This window comes from Delphinapterus leucas, chromosome 6, assembly GCF_059928025.1.
Source record: "Delphinapterus leucas isolate spDelLeu-1000000601 "Yukka" chromosome 6, BTC_Dleu_Yukka2, whole genome shotgun sequence".
Lineage (NCBI taxonomy): Eukaryota > Metazoa > Chordata > Mammalia > Artiodactyla > Monodontidae > Delphinapterus > Delphinapterus leucas.
In genome coordinates this window covers 28,678,156-28,697,265 of record NC_143134.1, presented here as the reverse complement: position 1 = coordinate 28,697,265, position 19,110 = coordinate 28,678,156, and positions in this window count along the sequence as shown.

Here is a 19,110-nt window from a genome sequence, read left to right as displayed (position 1 = left end):
AACTCGTACTGTGTCATTTCTCAACCTCTAAAGTCCTGCTTCTTCCTACTACCTCATGTCCCCACTAGTTAATTACTAAACCCTGTGAATCATTCTTCTCAAGACTTTTGAAACTCTCTTTTCCATATCTACTGTGCTAGTCCAGACCCTCGCCTGGATCTCTGAGTCCAGTCATGCCCAGCCTAAAACCTCTCCTCCTTGTCCAAGGGGTAACTCATCTAAAATTCAACTCTTACCCTTGTTTAAACCCACAAATAGCTAAAGCCCATCCATGTCAAATATGGCTTTACCGATAATGACACTTAAGAGCATATTTGCCATATATCCTCACTGCCTTACACTGATGTGTATATAAAAATAGACACTTGTGGTCCCAAGAATGATCATTGTGTTTCACATCCCTGAGCAATGCATCATGTAGTTCCTTCTTTCTGGAATACTTACCCGGAATCCCATGTAACATCCTGCTATGTCACAGCTAAGCTTTATGAGAACTCAGCCTTCAGAGCAGCAACCTCCCTGTGTCATCTCCACACCGTCTTTCCTCTGTAATTCACAAAGTTTGTGCTTGGCTAACACATCCCATTGACCTGGTAGAGGAGACATCTCTTCACCCTCCTCTTCACTGTGTCTCCAACAGGGCAGAAAGGGCATTAAGCACAGGACTTGTGAACCCAGGTTTTAGCACAGGTGTTACTGACCTGGGTACTTGGACTCTTTAATCAACAGAAATTTATAAGAGGCCAGACAAGAAATTCAGGCAAAGCTTTCTTGGGACTGGCGCTGAAGCACGAGGGAGCAAAAACAAGTAACAGGTTCCCTTTCTTGCTCCCTGAGGAGGGTCAAGCTGGTCCCTTAAATGAGGTGAGGTAGGGGAAGGTCCAGGGGTCAGGCATGAGGGGTAGCTTGGGTGGCCTGCCCACCCCTTTGGTGGTGCCGTATGCAGGGTGCATGTGCAATACCCTGCTTTTGCTCCCAGTGCCTCAGAAATGGCAGTTGGGTTTTTGGTCTTTTTGTATCTTGTTGTTCATAATTTTCCCCAACTGTGCATGCACACAACTATTTTTAGTCCCTTATAGTTTCTTTGTTTTCTGTTGCTCGAGGGGAGACGTTTGTCCAGCAGTGCAGCAAAGGGTCCCATGTCCCAGATCTCAGCCTGTCTCACAGGGACTAGCACATTTTGGGTAACTAATAAAGATTGACTGAACTAACCACTCCTTTCCATTTCCCCTTCCAGTAGCATTAAAAAAAAATGAGTATATGTGTGATGTGATAGAGGTTTAAGCTAACACTACAGTGGTAATCATAGTGCAATACATAAATATATCAAATCAACATGTGGTGCACTTTAAACTTACAAAATGTTACATGTCAAGTATATTCCAATTTTAAAAAGAGTAATTTTTTACCATGGAAATATTTAACATTATTAATCTAAAACTCAATCAGTTTGAGAAATTTCTTTCAGCCTTATTGATTAAAAGAAGATGTGAAAGCACAAGGAATTAGAAAAAAGATTTTGTAAGAGAAAAACATAATGTTAAATTGGTTAAGCTTTCGATGGTTCTCTGTATTTCTTTCCTAAAGTTCTCTTATTATGTTATCATGAAAATTATTTATGTATAACAGCATGAGTTATGCTAAAAGTAATAGGTAAGAATTCATGTCTTCAAGAACACTATCAATGGTACAGGAAAGAAATGCACTGTTAAACCTAAATAGACCAAAAACATAGTTAAAACTAACCAATCTCTCTGTCCTTTAATAAATATGAACAGCAGATAAAAAGTATGTTTTTGGAAGTCATACCTGCGCCCCGGCTCACTGTTTGGTAAAAAGTTGACATGTTGGATGAAGACTGTTTGCTATCCTTGACCTAGAGGTGTGCTTACACTCTAGGAGAATAGAAAATTCTTATAAATTCATGAGGAGGATGAGGAAAAAGAACTACATTTGTTGAAAGAATGCTACTTACCAGACATGATTCTAAATTCAGGAAAGTTAATTAACTTTCCCAAGGTCACAAGACTGTTAGTTAGCAAAGATGCACAATTTTTTAGCTGATTATGGTAACTAAAACTGTTTTAGGCACAGTTAGTAAAGGCTTCTTTTAGAATCTCTCTACATCTTCTCCATTGTTCATTAAACTAAAGAGTTTTCCTGATTAAGATTGACATGTAGAGCAACTATGTCATCACAGGAGGGATCACTGCCAATTTAATCTTCCTAAACTTTTACAGTAATTATGTCACATTCTTTTCCCAACTACCTCTAATGTCTTCCTATTTTTATAGGAAAAAGCATACGTTCTGTAAAATTACTCTAGTCAAAATTTTCAGTTTGCAAGTTAGTACAAATTCTCAACTCCAGCCTGCCTAGACTTTGCATCATCCTGACCATAATAAAGTTCATTGATTTTATCGCTTTCTCTGACAGAGATTTAGAACTAAGCCCCAATACAAATTCCAGCACAGTTTCTAAATGTATCGTTTCTGTACAGATCTCATTTTGTTTTTTTAACTCTTCAATGGCACAAATAAATCACGACCTGGAAAAATAATTGCTAAAAATTATCTAGGTGTTAAAGGTATCTTTTAGAAGTTACACATTCTTTGTTGATGATATTGTGTCCTTTTGTTTTTTGTAAGACTATGACTTTTTAAATATATATATAAAACTACATCCATCTGGCAATAAAACTAGATGGAATAGAAATATAAAACTCTAAAAATTATCACATCAATTCACTTTCCTGAGCAAAATGTGATCCCTAGATATATTCTAGACAGCTATTTGGATCTAGCAAAGGGTTGTCATACATTGTGAAGAATATTATATTTTTAAAGTAATTTAGAGCCATTTTTATTAGTTAACATATATAATATCACCATGAGTGTAATTATTTATTACAGAGTTTTCTTATAAGATTTCAGTTTTATTTCATTTTACTCTGGCAATAATTTCAGTATTTTGACACAGGAGTGATAAGGAACTGGCAAGACGACAGGATAACTTAGTTTCTTCCTGGCAAGACGACAGGATAACTTAGTTTCTTCCTTCCTAACACACTCAACGTATTTCACTTTAAGATTTTGGCTAAGTCTGTTTAGTGTAGTTAAACTAATTTATTCCTAACTAATCTAGGATTCAGGAACAGCCTGGATCAACACCAGAAGAAACAGATCAGGGCAGCAAAGATGAAACTGCAGGCTCTCAACTACTTTGGTGGTGTTCAGGGAAAATTAGAAAAAATGACTCTCATGGGCTGAATGTTTGTGTCCCCAAAAATTCTTATGTTGAACCCTAATCCGAGTATGATAGAATCTGGAGGTGGAGTTTTGGGAGGTGATTAGGTCATGAGGGTGGAACACCCTTGATAGGATCAGTGTCTTCATAAGAAGTGGCCAGAGAGCTCCCTCAACACTTCTGCACTTGAGGACACAGTGAGAACCTGGATGTCTACACTCTAGGCACAGTGAGGAGGGCGGCTCAGATAAGAGCACATGTCCAAAGGACCCTGGCCAGGGCTGGGTATATTGGCTCACGGGGTGCAATGTGTCAGCCATGGGGCTCATTCATCCCTGGACTCAGATGAGTTGCAACTCATCTGATGGGATGCCAGCAGTTGTGTTGGCACACTGTAGGGTTCTCGAACAACCCTGTCCTTGGAACATTCCCAACTTCTCTGATTCAGTGTTAGGCCTAATGCAGACTCCACTTGGTGCAGATCAGGAAGAGACTTGGGTGAACAGTCAGAGACCCACACCGAGAAATGATGGTCAGTATTGTTCGTGGGGCCATGCCCAGAGAATCCTTCCTGCTTCTATGTCCTTGTGCTGCTGTAACAAATAACGACAAACTTAGTGGTTAAAACTACACAACACATGTTTATTATTTTACGTTTTTATTGTATCTTTTTTAACATCTTTATTGGAGTATAATTGCTTTACAATGTTGTGTTAGTTTCTGCTGTATAGCAAAGTGAATCAACTATATGTATACATATATCCCCATATCTCCCTCCCACCCTCCCTCTCCCACTGCTCTGGGTGGTCACAAATAACCGAGCTGACTTCCCTGTGCTATGCAGCTGCTTCCCACTAGCCATCTATTTTACATTTGGTAGTGCATGTATGTCAATGTCACTCTCTCACTTGGTCTCAGCTTACCGTTCCCCCTCCCCAGAACCTCAAGTCCATTCTCTACGACTGTGTCTTTATTCGTGTCATGCCCCTAGGTTCTTCAGAACCATTTTTTTTTAGATTCCATATATATGTGTTAGCATATGGTATTTGTTTTTCTCTTTCTGACTTGCTTCACTCTGTATGACAGACTCTAGGTCCATCCACCTCACAACAAATAACTCAATTTCATTTCTTTTTATGACTGAGTAGCTGAGTAATATTCATTTTAGATATGTGCCACATATTCTTTGTCCATTCATCTGTCAATGGACACTTAGGTTGCTTCCATGTCTTGGCTGTTGTAAATAGTGCTGCAATGAATATCATGGTACACGATTCTTTTCGAATTGTGGTTTTCTTAGGGTATATACCCAATAGTGGGATTGCTGTGTCATATCGTAGTTCTGTTTTTATTTTTTTAAGGAACCTCCATACTGTTCTCCATAATGGCTGTATCAATTTACATTCCCACCAACAGTGCAAGAGGGTTCCCTTTTCTCTACACCCTCTCCAGCATTTACTGTTTGCAGATTTTTTCAGGATGGCCATTCTGACTGTGTGAGGTGATATCTCATTGAAGTTTTGATATGCATTTCTCTAATGATTAGTGATGTTGAGCATCCTTTCATGTGTTTGTTGGCAATCTGCATAGCTTCTTTGGAGAAATGTCTATTTAGGTCTTCTGCCCATTTTTTGATTGGGTTGTTTGTTTTTTTAATATTGAGCTACATGGGCTACTTGTAAATTTTAGAGATTAATCCTTTGTCAGTTGCTTCATTAGCAAATATTTTCTCCCATTCTGAGGGCTTTCTTTTCACGTTGTTTATTTTTTCCTTTGCTGTGCAAAAGTTTTTAAGTTTCATTAGGTCCCATATTTTTATTTTGGTGTTTATTTCCATTTCTCTAGGAGGTGGGTCAAAAAGGATCTTGCTGTGATTTATTTCATAGAGTGTTCTGCCTGTGTTTTCCTCTAAAAGTTTTATAGTGTCTGGCCTTACACTTAGGTCTTTAATCCATTTTGAGTTTATTTTTGTGTATGGTGTTAAGGAGTGTTCTAATTTCATTCTTTTACACGTAGCTGTCTAGTTTTCCCAGCACCACATATTGAAGATGCTGTCTTTTCTCCATTTATATTCTTGCCTCCTTTATCAAAGATAAGGTGACCATATGTGTGTGGGTTTAACTCTGGGATTTCTATCCTGTTCCATTGATCTATATTTCTGTTTTTGTGCCGCTACCTTACTGTCTTGATTATTGTAGCTTTTTAGTATAGTCTGAATCTGTCCAGGAGCCTGATTCCTCCAGCTCCATTTTTCTGTCTCAAGATTGCTTTGGCTATTTAGGGTCTTTTGTGTTTCCATACAAATTGTGAAATTTTTTGGTCTAGTTCTGTGAAAAATGCCATTAGTAGTTTGATAGGGATTGCACTGAATCTGTAGATTGCTTTGGGTAGTATAGTCATTTTCACAATGTTGATTCTTCCAATCTAAGAATATGGAATATCTCTCCATCTGTTTGTATCATCTTTAATTTCTTTCATCAGTGTCTTATAGTTTTCTGCATACAGTTCTTTTGTCTCCTTAGATACGTTTATTCCTAGGTATTTTCTTTTTGCTGCCATGGTAAATGGGAGTGTTTCCTTAATTTCTCTTTCAGATTTTTCATCATTAGTGTATAAGAATGCAAGAGATTTCTATACATTAATTTGGTATCCTGCTACTTTACCAGATTCATTGATTAGCTCTAGTAGATTCTGGTAGCATCTTTAGGATTTTCTATGTATAGTATCATGTCATCTGCAAGCAGTGACAGCTTTACTTCATCTTTTCTGATTTGGATTCCTTTTATTTCTTTTTTTTTCTGTGATTGTTGTGGCTAAAACTTCCAAAACTATGTTGAATAATAGTGGTGAGAGTGGACACCTTGTCTTGTTCCTGATTGTAGAGGAAATGGTTTCTGTTTTTCACCATTGAGAACGATGTTGGCTGTGGGTTTGTCATATATGGCCTTTATTATGCTGAGGTAAGTTCTCTCTATGCTTACTTTCTGGAGAGTTTTTATCATAAATGGGTGTTGAATTTTATCAAAAGCTTTCCCTGCATCTATTGAGATGATCATATGCTTTTTTCTGCTTCAATTTGTTAATATGGTGTATCACATTGATTGATTTGCATATATTGAAGAATCCTTGCATTCCTGGGATAAACCTCACTTGATCATGATGTATGATCCTTTTAATGTGCTACTGGATTCTGTTTGCTAGTATTTTGTTGAAGATTTTTGCATCTGTATTCATCAGTGATATTGACCTGTAGTTTTCTTTTTTTGTGACATCGTTGTCTGGTTTTGGTATCAGGGTGATGGTGGCCTCATAGAATGAGTTTGGGAGTGTTCCTCCCTCTACTATATTTTGGAAGAGGTTGAGAAAGATAGGTGTTAGGTATTCTCTAAATGTTTGATAGAATTTGCCTGTGAAGCCATCCAGTCCTGGGCTTTTGTTTGTTGGAAGATTTTTAATCACAGTTTCAATTTCAGTGCTTTTGATCGGCCTGCCTATATTTTCTATTTCTTCCTGGTTCAGTCTTGGAAGGTTGTGCTTTTCTAGGAAGTTGTCTGTTTCTTTCAGGTTGCCCATTTTATTGGCATATAGTTGCTTGTAGTAATCTCTTATGATCCTTTGGATTTTTGCAGAGTCAGTTGTTACTTCTCCTTTTTCACTTCTAATTTTGTTGGTTTGAGTATTCTTCCTTTTTTCTTGATGAGTCTGGCTAATGGTTTATCAACTTTGTTTATCTTCTCAAAGAACCAGCTTTTAGTTATATTGATCTTTGTGATCATTTCCTTCATTTATTTTTCATTTATTTCTGATCTGATTTTTATTATTTCTTTCCTTCTGCTAGCTTTGGGGTTTTTTTTGTTGTTCTTCTTCTTCTTTCTCTAATTGCTTTAGGTGTAAGGTTAGGTTTTTTATTTGAGAGTTTTCTTGTTTCTTGGGGTAAGATTGTATTGCCATAAACTTCCCTCTTAGAACTGCTTTTGCTGCATCCCATAGAATTTGGGTCATCGTGTTTTCATTATCATTTGTCTCTAGGTATTTTTTGATTTCCTCTTTGATTTCTTCAGTGATTTCTTGGTTATTTAGTAACATATTGTTTAGCCTCCACGTGTTTGTGTTTTTTACAACTTTTTTCCTGTAGTTGATATCTAGTCTCATAGTGCTGTGGTTGGAAAAGATACTTGATATGACTTCAATTTTCTTTAATTTACCAAGGCTTGATCTGTGACCCAAGATATGATCTATCCTGGAGAATGTTCCATGAGCACTTGAGAAGAAATTGTATTCTGTTGTTTTTGGATGACATGTCCTAGAAATATCAATTAAGTCCATCTTGTTTAATGTATCATTTAAAGCTTTTGTTTCCTTACTTATTTTCATTTTGGATGGTATGTCCATTGGTGAAAGTGAGGTGTTAAAGTCCCCTACTATGATTGTGTTACTGTCGATTTCCCTTTTATGGCTGTTAGCATTTGCCTTATGTATTGAGGTTCTCCTATGTTGGGTGCATAAATATTTACAATTGTTATATCTTCTAGGATTGATCCCTTGATCATTATGTAGTGTCCTTCTTTGTCTCTTGTAATAGTCTTTTTTTTAAGTATATTTTATCTGATATGAGAATTGCTACTCCAGCTTTCTTTTGGTTTCCATTTGCATGGAATATCTTTTTCCGTCCCCTCACTTTCAGTCTGTATGTGTCCCTAGGTCTGAAGTGGGTCTCTTGTAGACAGCATATATACGGGTGTTGTTTTTTTATCCATTCAGCCAGTCTATGTCTTTTGGTTGGAGCATTTAATCAACTTACATTTAAGGTAGTTATCAATATGTATGTTCTTATTACCATTTTCTTAATTGTTTTGTGTTTGTTTTTGTAGGCCTTTTCCTTCTCTTGTGTTTCCTGCCTAGAGAATTACCTTTAGCATTTGTTGTAATGATAGTTTGGTGGTGCTGAATTCTCTTAGCTTTTGCTTGTTTGTAAAGGTTTTAATTTCTCCATTGAATTGGAATGAGATCCTTGTTGAGTAAATCAATCTTTGTTGTAGTTTGTTCCCTTTCATCACTTTAAATATATCCTGCCACTCCCTCTGGCTTGCAGAATTTCTGCTGAAAGATCATCTGTTAACCTTATGGGGATTCCCTTGTGTGCTATTTGTTGCTTTTCCCTTGATGCTTTTAATATATTTCCTTGTATTTAATTTTTGGTTGTTTGATTAATATGTGTCTAGGCATGTTTCTCCTTGGATTTATCTTGTATTGCACTTTCTGAACTTCCTGGATTTGATTATTTTCCTTCCCATATTAAGGAAGTTTTCAACTATAATCTCTTCAAATATTTTCTCAGTACTTTTTTTTTGCTCTTCTTCTTCTGGGACCCCTATAATTCAAAGGTTGGTGCATTTAATGTTGTCCCAGAGGTCTCTGAGACGGTCCTCAATTCTTTTCATTCTTTTTTCTTTATTCTGCTCTGCAGTAGTTATTTCCACTATTTTATCTTCCAGGTCACTTATCTGTTATTCTGCCTCAGTTATTCTGCTATTGATTCCTTCTAGAGCATTTTTAATTTCATTTATTGTGTTGTTCATCATTGTTTATTTCCTCTTTAGTTCTTCTAGGTCCTTGTTAAACATTTCTTGTATTTTTTCTATTCTATTTCCAAGATTTTGGATCATCTTTACTATCATTACTATGATTTCTTTTTCAGGTAGACTATTCATTTCCTTTTCATTTTTTTGCTCTGGTGGGTTTTTACTTTGATCCTTCAACTGCTGTGTATTTCTCTGTCTTCTCATTTTGCTTAACCTTGTGTTTGTGGTCTCCTTTTCACAGGCTGCAGGCTCATAGTTCCTGTTCTTTTTGGGGTCTGCCCCCAGTGGGTAAGGTTGGTTCAGTGTGTTTTGTAGGCTTCCTGGTGGAGGGGACTGGTGCCTGTGTTCTGGTGGATGAGGCTGGATCGTGGCTTTCTGGTGGGCAGGACCAAGTCCGATGGTGCATTTTGGAGTGTCTGTGAACTTATTATGATTTTAGGCAGCCTCTCTGCTAATGGGTGCGGTTGTGTTCCTGTCCTGCTAGTTATTTGGCATGTGGTGCCCAGCACTGGAGCTTGCTGGTCATTGAGTGGAGCTGTGTCTTAGCGTTGAGGCAGAGATCTCTGGGATATATCTTGCTGATTGATATTACGTGGGACTGGAAGGTCTCTGGTGGTCCAATGTCCTGAACTGGGCTCTTTCACCTCAGAGGCTGAGGTCTGACACCTGGCTGGAGCACCAAGACCCTGTCAGCCACATGGCTCAGTAGAAAAGGGAGAGAAAAAGAAAGAAAGAAAAAAAGAAGTAAAATAAAATAAAATTTATTAAAATAAAAAATATTATTAAAATTTAAAAAGTAATAAAACAAAATAATAAGAGAGCAACTAAACCAATAAACAAATCCACCAATGATAACAAGCACTAAAAGCTAAGATAAACATAAAAATTAGAAACTAGTCAGTTGCATACAGCAAATCCTGAATCTCTAGTTGCTCCCAACATCCACCGCCTCAATTTTGGGACAGTTTGTTGTCTATTCATGTATTCCACAGATGCAGGGTACATCTGGTTGGTTGTGGAGATTGAATCCACTACTCCTGACGCTGCACAGAGAAATTTCCCTTTCTCTTCTTTGTTCGCAGAGCTCCTGGGGTTCAGCTTTGGGTTTTGCCCCACCTCTGCATGTAGGTCACCCTCTGGTGTCTGTTATTTGCCCAGACAGGAGGGGGTTAAAGGACTGGCTGATTAGGGGGCTCTGGCTCACTCAGGTCGGTGGGAGGGAGGGGTATGGAATGCAGGGCAAGCTTGCGGTGGCAGAGGCTGTTGTGATGTTGCAACAGCCTGAGACATGCCATGTGTTCTCCCAGGGAAGTTGCCCCTGGATCATGGGACCCTGGCAGTGGTTGGTTGCACAGGCTCCCGGGAGGGAAGGTGTGGTAAGTGACATTTGCTTGCACACAGGTTTCTTGGTAGCTGTAGCAGCAGCGTTAGCATTTCATGGCTGTCTCTGGTGTCTGCTCTGATAGCTGTGGCTCGCGCCCATCTCTGAAGCTTGTTTAGGCGGTGTTCTGAATGTCCTCTCCTCGAACACCCCGAAACAATGGCCTCTTAGACAGGTCCCGAGTTTTTCCCAAACTCCCTCCAGGCTAGCTGTGGTGCACTAGCCCCCTTCAGGCTGTGTTCACACAACCAACCCCAGTCCTTTCCCTGGGATATGACTGCCAAAGCCCGAGCCTCAGCTCCCAGCCTCCACCCGCTCCCGTGGGTGAGCAAACAAGCCTCTCAGGCTGGTGAATGTTGGCCGGCACTGATCCTCTGTGTGGGAATCTCTCTGCTTTGCCCTCTGCACCCCTGTTGCAGCACTCTCCTCTGTGGCTCCGAATTTTTCCCCCGCCCACCCCTGTCTCCACCAGTGAAGGGGCTTCCTAGTGTGTGGAAACTATTCTTCCTTCACAGCTCCCTTCCAGAGGTGCAGGTCCTGTCTCTAATCTTTGTTTCTGTTTTTTCTTTTTTCTTTTGCTCTATCCAGGTACGTGGGGAGTTTCTTGCCTTTTGGGAAGTCTGAGGTCTTCTGCCAGCACTCAGTAGGTATTCTGTAGGAGTTGTTCCATGTGTAGTTTTATTTTTGATGTATTTGTGGGGAGGAAGGTGATCTCCTAATCTTACTCCTCAGGCATCTTGAAGTCCTCCTCTTACGTTTTTTATAGATTAGCGCTCCAACAGGGAAAAAATTCAAAGTGTCAAGAGGCCTGTGTACCTTCTGGAGGCCCTAAGGGAAAATCCATTTCTTTGCCATTTCCCACTGCCAGAGGCTGTTCCTGTGCCTTGGTTCATGACCCCTTCCTCTGTCTTCAAAGCCAGCAACAGTGAACCTCTCTGGCTTTTTTTCCATAGTCACATCTTCTTCTGACCACATCCAGGAAGCAAACATTCTCTTCTCTGAAGGTTCCTTGTCATCATATTTAGGACCCACTCATATAATCCAGTATCACCTCCCAATCTCAAGGCCCTTAACTTAATCACATCTGCAAAGTCCCTTTTACCATGGAAGGTAGCATATTTACAGGTTCCAGAGATTAGGACATGGATGTCTTCAGGGACCATTATTCTGCCTACCACACTTCCCAAATGAGTAAGACTTCAAATTGTTAAAATTCTGCTTTCAGTAAGAATCTAAAAGTTGATGTATCAAAAATCTCTTCCTGCAAAGGGATTGGGAGAGAGAAACTCAATGTGTCCACAGAAAGGAGAGGACTGGGGCTGCATGTATCCAGACCTCAAACCTACAAATGGGATGGTTAGAGCTTCCTCTCCATGGGCCTTCATAGTGTTGACCTTTCTTCTCATTGAGAACAAGATGACACGAGCACATGAATAGTGGAAATATTTTTCACTGGGAAAGAGATAAAAGAGGGTGCCAGTTGTCAAGCTCTCTGCCTTGGCAGAGAAATGACCTCCTCTTTCTTCTGGTCATCCAAACTTCTTGGTGTTGGAGGAAGAAAACAACCAGCAAATAGGAATACAGTCTCAGAGGTCATGTATCCTCATATCCACTTCCCTCAATTCTGATGCCAAAAGCTGTCTTCAAGAAAACATTGCCTCCCCTGTTTTCAGTCCTTTGCCAGATGCCATGGTGCTGCAGGAGGTCAACCCCTTCCCAGACCCCATAGGATTAACTGAGTGAACAGCAATAGGAATTTGTAGACTGTACGAATGGCACTGACCCTATTATAAAAATGATGGAGCTGAGTGGAATGTTGCTGCTTTTAATCTCTTAGGCAGGATGTCCTGGTAAAGGATGAGACCCAAGGGTCAATACAATTCACTAAACTTTAGGCAGTCAGTTATCTTAGCATGGATACTCTGACCAACAAATGGCCCCACCTTCACATTTATTATGAACTGTTGGACCGTTGCCTAAGAGTTGACCCCTTCAGGGTAAAGAACTATGGGAATCATTTGCCTCACAGATACCCAAAATATAAATCAAAATCCCATATGTCTATGCATATACTAAGGCCACAATACATGGCCTTGACAGCACATTCCTTATTCCCTTCAGGATTATAGACATTACTGATAGTAACCAAGGCACACCCTTCACTTCTCAAAATACACTACGGTGGGCTTTTGAAAACAGGCACTCAATAGAACAGTCAGGAAGGGGAGACTTTCCCTTTCTTTTTTCATTCTTTTGTTGTTTTTGGCTGATTAAATAATTAAAATGGCATAAGACAGACTAATAGGAGAAAATCAAATTTTAATTTGTATGTTGGGAACCCCACATACATGAGAGGGTCAGAGACCTCACATACATTAGAATTTCAGAGATAGAAAGGGTAAGAGTCCTGTGAGAGTTTGATAGAGGGGCCACTACCCCCACACTCTAATCACTCTAATGATAGGGCCAGATACCAGACCACTAGAGACAGCCCCTATGTACCAGAGCCTGTTGAAATTATTCAAACTAGCCAATCCTAAACCTGCTTATCCTGCCTTGCTTTGCTTTTCCTGAAAAAACAAAAAACCCAGTAAAGGCTCTTGTCCCTGTTTTCCTCTCTGTCTCCTGATTGACCCTCTTTCTTACTCTTGTGACCTATGTGATGTGCCTCCAACTTCTGGGGATCTGTGAGTATAAAAACTTCCTTCATGACAGTCATTTCTGTGTATGTGTGTCATCATACCTGACTAAAGCAAATGTCAGGCACATTTTAAAATCCTGCTTTAAAAGAATCTTACAGTGAATATAGTCCTTCCAATCTCCTGGTCTTCCTGAGAAAGAAACTAGCAGGAACAGCCAATGGTACAGGTAAAGAAAGATCCAGGTTGATCAAATGCCAAGGACCTATGTTCCAGAGAGATTCATTCTGCTCCTCAGATCTTTCCCATATAAAAGTGCAATAGGCTAAACAATGCTCCCCCTTCAAAAGATTTCCACATTCTAATTTCTGGAACACGTGAATGTTACCTTCTATGGCATAAGGGACTTTGCAGATACGATTAAGTTAGGATCTTGAGATGGTGAGATTATTCTGGATTATCTAGGTGGGCCCAATGTAATAACAAGATAAGAGGGAAGCAGGACATTAGAGTAATTAATAAGAAATGTGGCAACAGAAACAAAAGGTTGTAGTGATGAGAGGAAGTGTTCTCAATCAAGGAATTCAGGTGGCCTCCAGAAGCTAGAAAAGGCAAGGAAATGGGTTCTCCCCTCAGAGACTCCCGAAAGAACCAGTCCAGCCAAATTAGGCCAGTGAAACTGATTTTAAACTTCTGACCTCCAGAACAGTACAAGAATAAATTTGTGTTGTTTTAAATTAAATTTGTTACAGCAGCAATATGAAACTAATACATAAGAGGAGAGAAAGATCCAGGTCACTCACACACTAAAAATTAGAATGTTGACTCACAATAATAATGCCATCTTATGTTTAACTTTGTGAGTTTCCTCCATGAGTTAAAGAAAAATTTGTAAAAATTTCCTGGCTAAAATTTAGAAAGACTTTTAAACTTGGCCCTGTTTCTTCTTACACACACACACACACACACACACACAATGGCTCCAGGAGGCCAGCTTGTGGGAAGCCGCCTGTTTTCACTGAGCCCCATGGGGGTCAGTTTGTACTGAACAGATCCAAAGATTGTGTAGGGTTTTCAGGTTGAAGACCACACCTTCCTGTGTTCCAGCTTTGGTTTCTCTGTGAGGTGTTCTGGTGATCACTAGAGGTGTGTATCATCATTTTTCAGGCTTTTCTGCTCTTGGATTATTTATGTTGCTGTTTTGTTGGTTTAACTGGTATCCAATTTTCTTTCTTGATTCCCACTTGGATTTCTAACAGGCTCCCAAGTGATGCTGACACTGCATGTCTGTTGGCCCACACTTTGTATGAGTAGCAAGAACATAGAGGTTAGAAGTTGAGCCAGACCAGGTTATGTTGGGGAAATGATTAAAATCCTGAGAAAGTTTTAATTATACTAGGCCAAATTGATGTTATAAGACAAGAATTCAATCCTATGCCCTTGGCCTAAAGGGCCTAAATCTGTTGGCCATTCTTATTCTTATCATTACCTTCTAGCTGCCTTTTATCTCCATTAAGCCGGATTCACTGCGTACTGAACACTGGTAGGTGAATTTATGTATGTATCTTTACTTCTGTCACTTAAATGCTAAAATATAAGTATTTTCCCACATAACTAAAAATTATTCCTGTTTTTTTTATTATTAAAGTAAAATATGCATAAAGATTTTTTGAGTCTTACTATCTGCATTTCTTTATTTTTTTAAATTTATTTTATTGAAGTATAGTTGATTTACAGTGTGTGTTAGTGTATAAAGTTTTTTTTTTTTTTTAAGATTACACTATAGGAATAGACTCAAAATGTGAAAAGTAACAGTCTCTTTTCCACCACCCACAGCCTCTCTATTCAGAGGCAACCATTGCCAACATTTCATGTTTTCCATTTTATGGTGAGGTCCAATATAACTCAGTAAACTAAAATGTACATATTTCATTACTTCTTGATTAAACAACTTTGGAAAGTACTTAAAAACTCTCTATTATGAAGGATAAGACAGTTGGCATATAAATGGATCAAGTCATTATTTTGAAAACTAGCAAATAATGGGAAAGAGCCATTTATTCTTCATTTCCTTGTAGATTCTATAACTAGCTAGCTAAAGAGTAGATGAGGAAGAGTTTCTTGTTACATATGTATTCTAGCAAATGAGTGATGAAGGAAAGGTGCCATTTTGTGGGGGAATGGTGCCATTTTGTGGAAAGGTGCCATTTTGTGACCCCCTAAGAATGAATGGATTTAGACTTTGAGCATCAGGTCAGCCAACATCATAAATGGAGGGCAATCAGAGTATGTGTTTCCTGTTGGAAGAATCAACTCTTAGTCTGCCAAAAATGAAAAGCTGAATCTGATCAAGTGTCTAAATCCAGCTATAAGCTACAAGGGACATGTTAAATTTAACAGTACCAGAAACAATCAGCAGAGTCCAGAATGTGGGAAACCACTGAACAAATGACCAGATCTGTTCAACAAATTGAAAGGAGGAGAAAAAGAGAAAAAGAGAAAGAATTTTAAGGGTCATACCGGCAAGAACAATGAGTGCACTTTGTTTGGACCTGACTTACACACGCTGAGAAGAATGTAGATACTGATGAGAGAATAGAAATCTGAATGCTAAATGGATTATGAGAGAATAGAAACTCTGAATGCTAAATGGATTTTAATTGTGCTAATGAATGATTGTCCATTTTTAGGTCTGATCAGATTAATTGCAACTGTTTTTTTAACAGACCTCATCTTTTAGAGATATGTTCTGAAATATTTACAGCTAAAATAATATGATATCTGGAATTTGTTTCAAAGTAATCCAAGGTAGAGGAAATTAGTGAGGATACAGGTGAGGTTATATTGGCTATGAGTTTATGATTATTGAAGCTGGGTGATGGGTACATGGAGGTTCTTCTTTTTCACATGTTTAAAATTTTCAATAGTAAGAAATTTTTAAGAAAGTATATCTAGATGTTAACAATTTTTTAATCTGGGTGGTAGGTAATAAGGTTTATCAAAATTTTGTTTGCATTTTCCTGCTTCAAATATATACAATTAATAATAAGCAATTAAACAATAAAACATAAAAGAAATAATAAAAACTAACAAAGGATAAATTTAACTTACTACTTCCTCCTTTCCCTTCTTCCCTAACACCTCTCAATTTTTGTATAGTAACATTATTTTTATTTTTAGTTTTTCTTGTGTATGGATTTATGAATTTAAAGTTTTATTAACAGTAAGTCCCCTACATATGAACCTTCAAGCTGTGAACTTTCAAAGATGTGAATGTGAGTTCACATGTCCAGTCATGTAAGTTAGTTCACATGTCTGGTGTGAGCTACTGTATTTTTCAAGGTACTGTACTATAAGATTAAAAATGTTTTATTTATTTTTTGTATTTTTTTATGTATTATTTGTGTGAAAAGTATTATAAAATTAGTACAGTACAGTACTATATGTATAGCCAATTGTGTTAGTTGGGTACCTAGGCTAACTTTGTTGGACTTACGAACAAACTGGACTTATGAACAGGTTCTCAGAACAACACTTGTTCATATGTAGGGGACTTACTGTAATCTGATTCTGGAATGGAATGCAGAATATGACAAAACAATCTAAATGTATCACAAATATATGAAGAAACCTCACTGAAGGAGATGGGGGAAAAAGTGTTGACCTAAGTAACTTTGGAAATAAATGGAGTCTGTTAAGACTAACAGCAAAATAAACTGTACATAACACTGTACTTTTGTTGATAAAGTTGTTTCCCGTGGAGGTACAGGTTAACAATTCTGATACCACTGTATGTGTACTGGAATTGAACAATTAAGTAAATGGATGGCAGACAGTGGGAGCCAGGTTTCCCACTGTTTGGTGTTGGGGGTTCCAGTTTATTAAGAGGAGGCTAGAATGGTGTTCTATTGTTAATGGATTAGAGTTGCAGATATCAGAATGAACTCATATTTAGCCTAATATATACATAGGGACACAAATAAAAATATTCATAGATGTATTTATATGGACTGGTTAGTACACACACTATGTTTCCTCACTCTGTCAGCTGAGAGGATCTAAAAGCACCAAAACCCTAGTAGCAACAAACACATCCTAGCACCCATATCTTGGTTGCAAATAACTTTCTCAATTAAAAAAAAAAAAATAGAGCTCCTTGGAGAAATAGAGGATTCTGGGCCTGGGCAGAAAATATATAAGATGAGCCTGGAGCATCTTGTAGGGCCTAAAAGTAAGGAAGTGCTCAAAAATGAGCAAAATGTTGTATGTCAAAGAAATGCCAGAATCAACAGAAAGAGCTCCCAATAGCCAAAGCTGGAATAATTTGAGCTAAAATAAAGTGATGCTGGATTAAGTCACCAAGTATAAAATAAATATCCACAAATCCATCCTAATATAAATACATGATGGAAGGATACATAAATGGAGAAGGATGGACAAATCTCCCATACAGAAGAATTTCAAATATATTTTTTTAATTGGGGCATAGTTGATTTATAATACTATATTAGTTTCAGGTATTCAACACAGTGATTCAAAATTTTTTATAGATTACACTCCATTTGAAGTTACTATAAAATATTGGTTATAGTCCCTGTGCTATACAATATATCCATATAGCTTATTTATTTTAAACATAATAGTTTGTACCTCTTAATCTTCTACCCTTATCTTGCCCCTTCCTGCTCCCCTCTCTCCACTGGTAAGCACTGGTTTGTCCTCTATAATTGTGAGTCTGTTTCTGCTTTGTTACATTCATTCATTTATTTTTTGATTCCACATATAGGTGATAACATACAGTATATGTCTTTCTCTGTCTGACTTATTTCACTAAGCATAATACCCTCCAGATCCATCCATGTTGTTGCAAATGGCAAAATTTTATTCTTTTTTATGGCTGAGCAGTATCCCATTGTGTGTGTGTATGTGTGTGTATGTGTACATGTGAGATATATATATTAGGCTGACCAAAAAGTTCTTTTGGGTTTTTCCATAACATCTGATGGATGTCATATATATATATATATATAACATCTTCTTTACCCATTCACCTGTTGAGGGACACTTAGGTTGCCTCCATATCTTGGCTGTTGTAAATAATGTTACTATGAACATTGAGGTGCATGTATTTTTTTGAATTATTGTCTTTTTTCCTCTGGATATATATCCAGGAGTGGAATTGCTGAGTCATATGGTAGTTCCACTTTTAGTTTTTTGAGAAACCTCCGTACTGTTTTCCATAGTGGCTACAACAATTTACATACCCACCAACAGTGCATGAGAGTTCTTGTTTCTCCACGTTCTCACAAACACTTGTTATTTTTTTGTCTTTTTTATAACACCCATTCTTACAGGCATGACTTAATATCTCATTGTGGTTTTGATTTGCAATTTTCTGATATTAACAATATTGAGCATCTTTTTAGGTGCCTGTGAGCCATCTGTATGTCTTCTTTGGAAAAATGTCTATTCAGGTCTTCTGCCCATTTTTTAATAGGGTTGGGTTTTGATGTTGAGTTGTATGTGCTCTTCATAATTTTGAATATTAACCCCTTATCATTCATATCATTTGCAAATATTTTCTCTCATTCAGGAAGTTGTGCTTCCTGTTTATATAGGTAAGTCAACCTCAAGTGGATGAAGAATCTCTCTGTACTTAAGTTTGGGCTATGCATAGTGACCTCCTTCCAAAGAGGACAGCATGAAATTGAGGGAAAAAGAGAGTAACTTTAGAGTGAAGAAACCTCACAAATACTTTCTCAGCCAAATGATCAAGGTTAATAACATCAATGGTGGAAATTCATATTGATAGCATGTACCCTTGATACGATGTGGTAAAATGACACTTTACCTCTGTGGTCTTCCTTCCCAGAATACATAACGTCAGTCTTATCATAAGAAAAACATCAGATAAATCCCAATAGAGAGACATTCTACAAAATACTTAACCTTTACTCTTCAAAACTGTTGTGGTCATTAAAAACAAGGAAAGTCTGAGAAATCGTCACAGGCGAGCCTAAGTAGACATGGCTTTGGTTAAAAATAAAGTATCAACATTGATCCACTAATTGTAACTAATGTACAATATTAACGTATGATGCCAATAATAGAGAAAACTGGGTGTGGAGTGTAAGGGAACTCTATACTACCTTTGCAATTCTTCTGTAAATCTAAAACTGTTCAAAAATAAAAAGCTTACTTAACATATTTATTTTAAAAATAAATATAAGTATATGTGTATATATTTTACATAGCTATATTT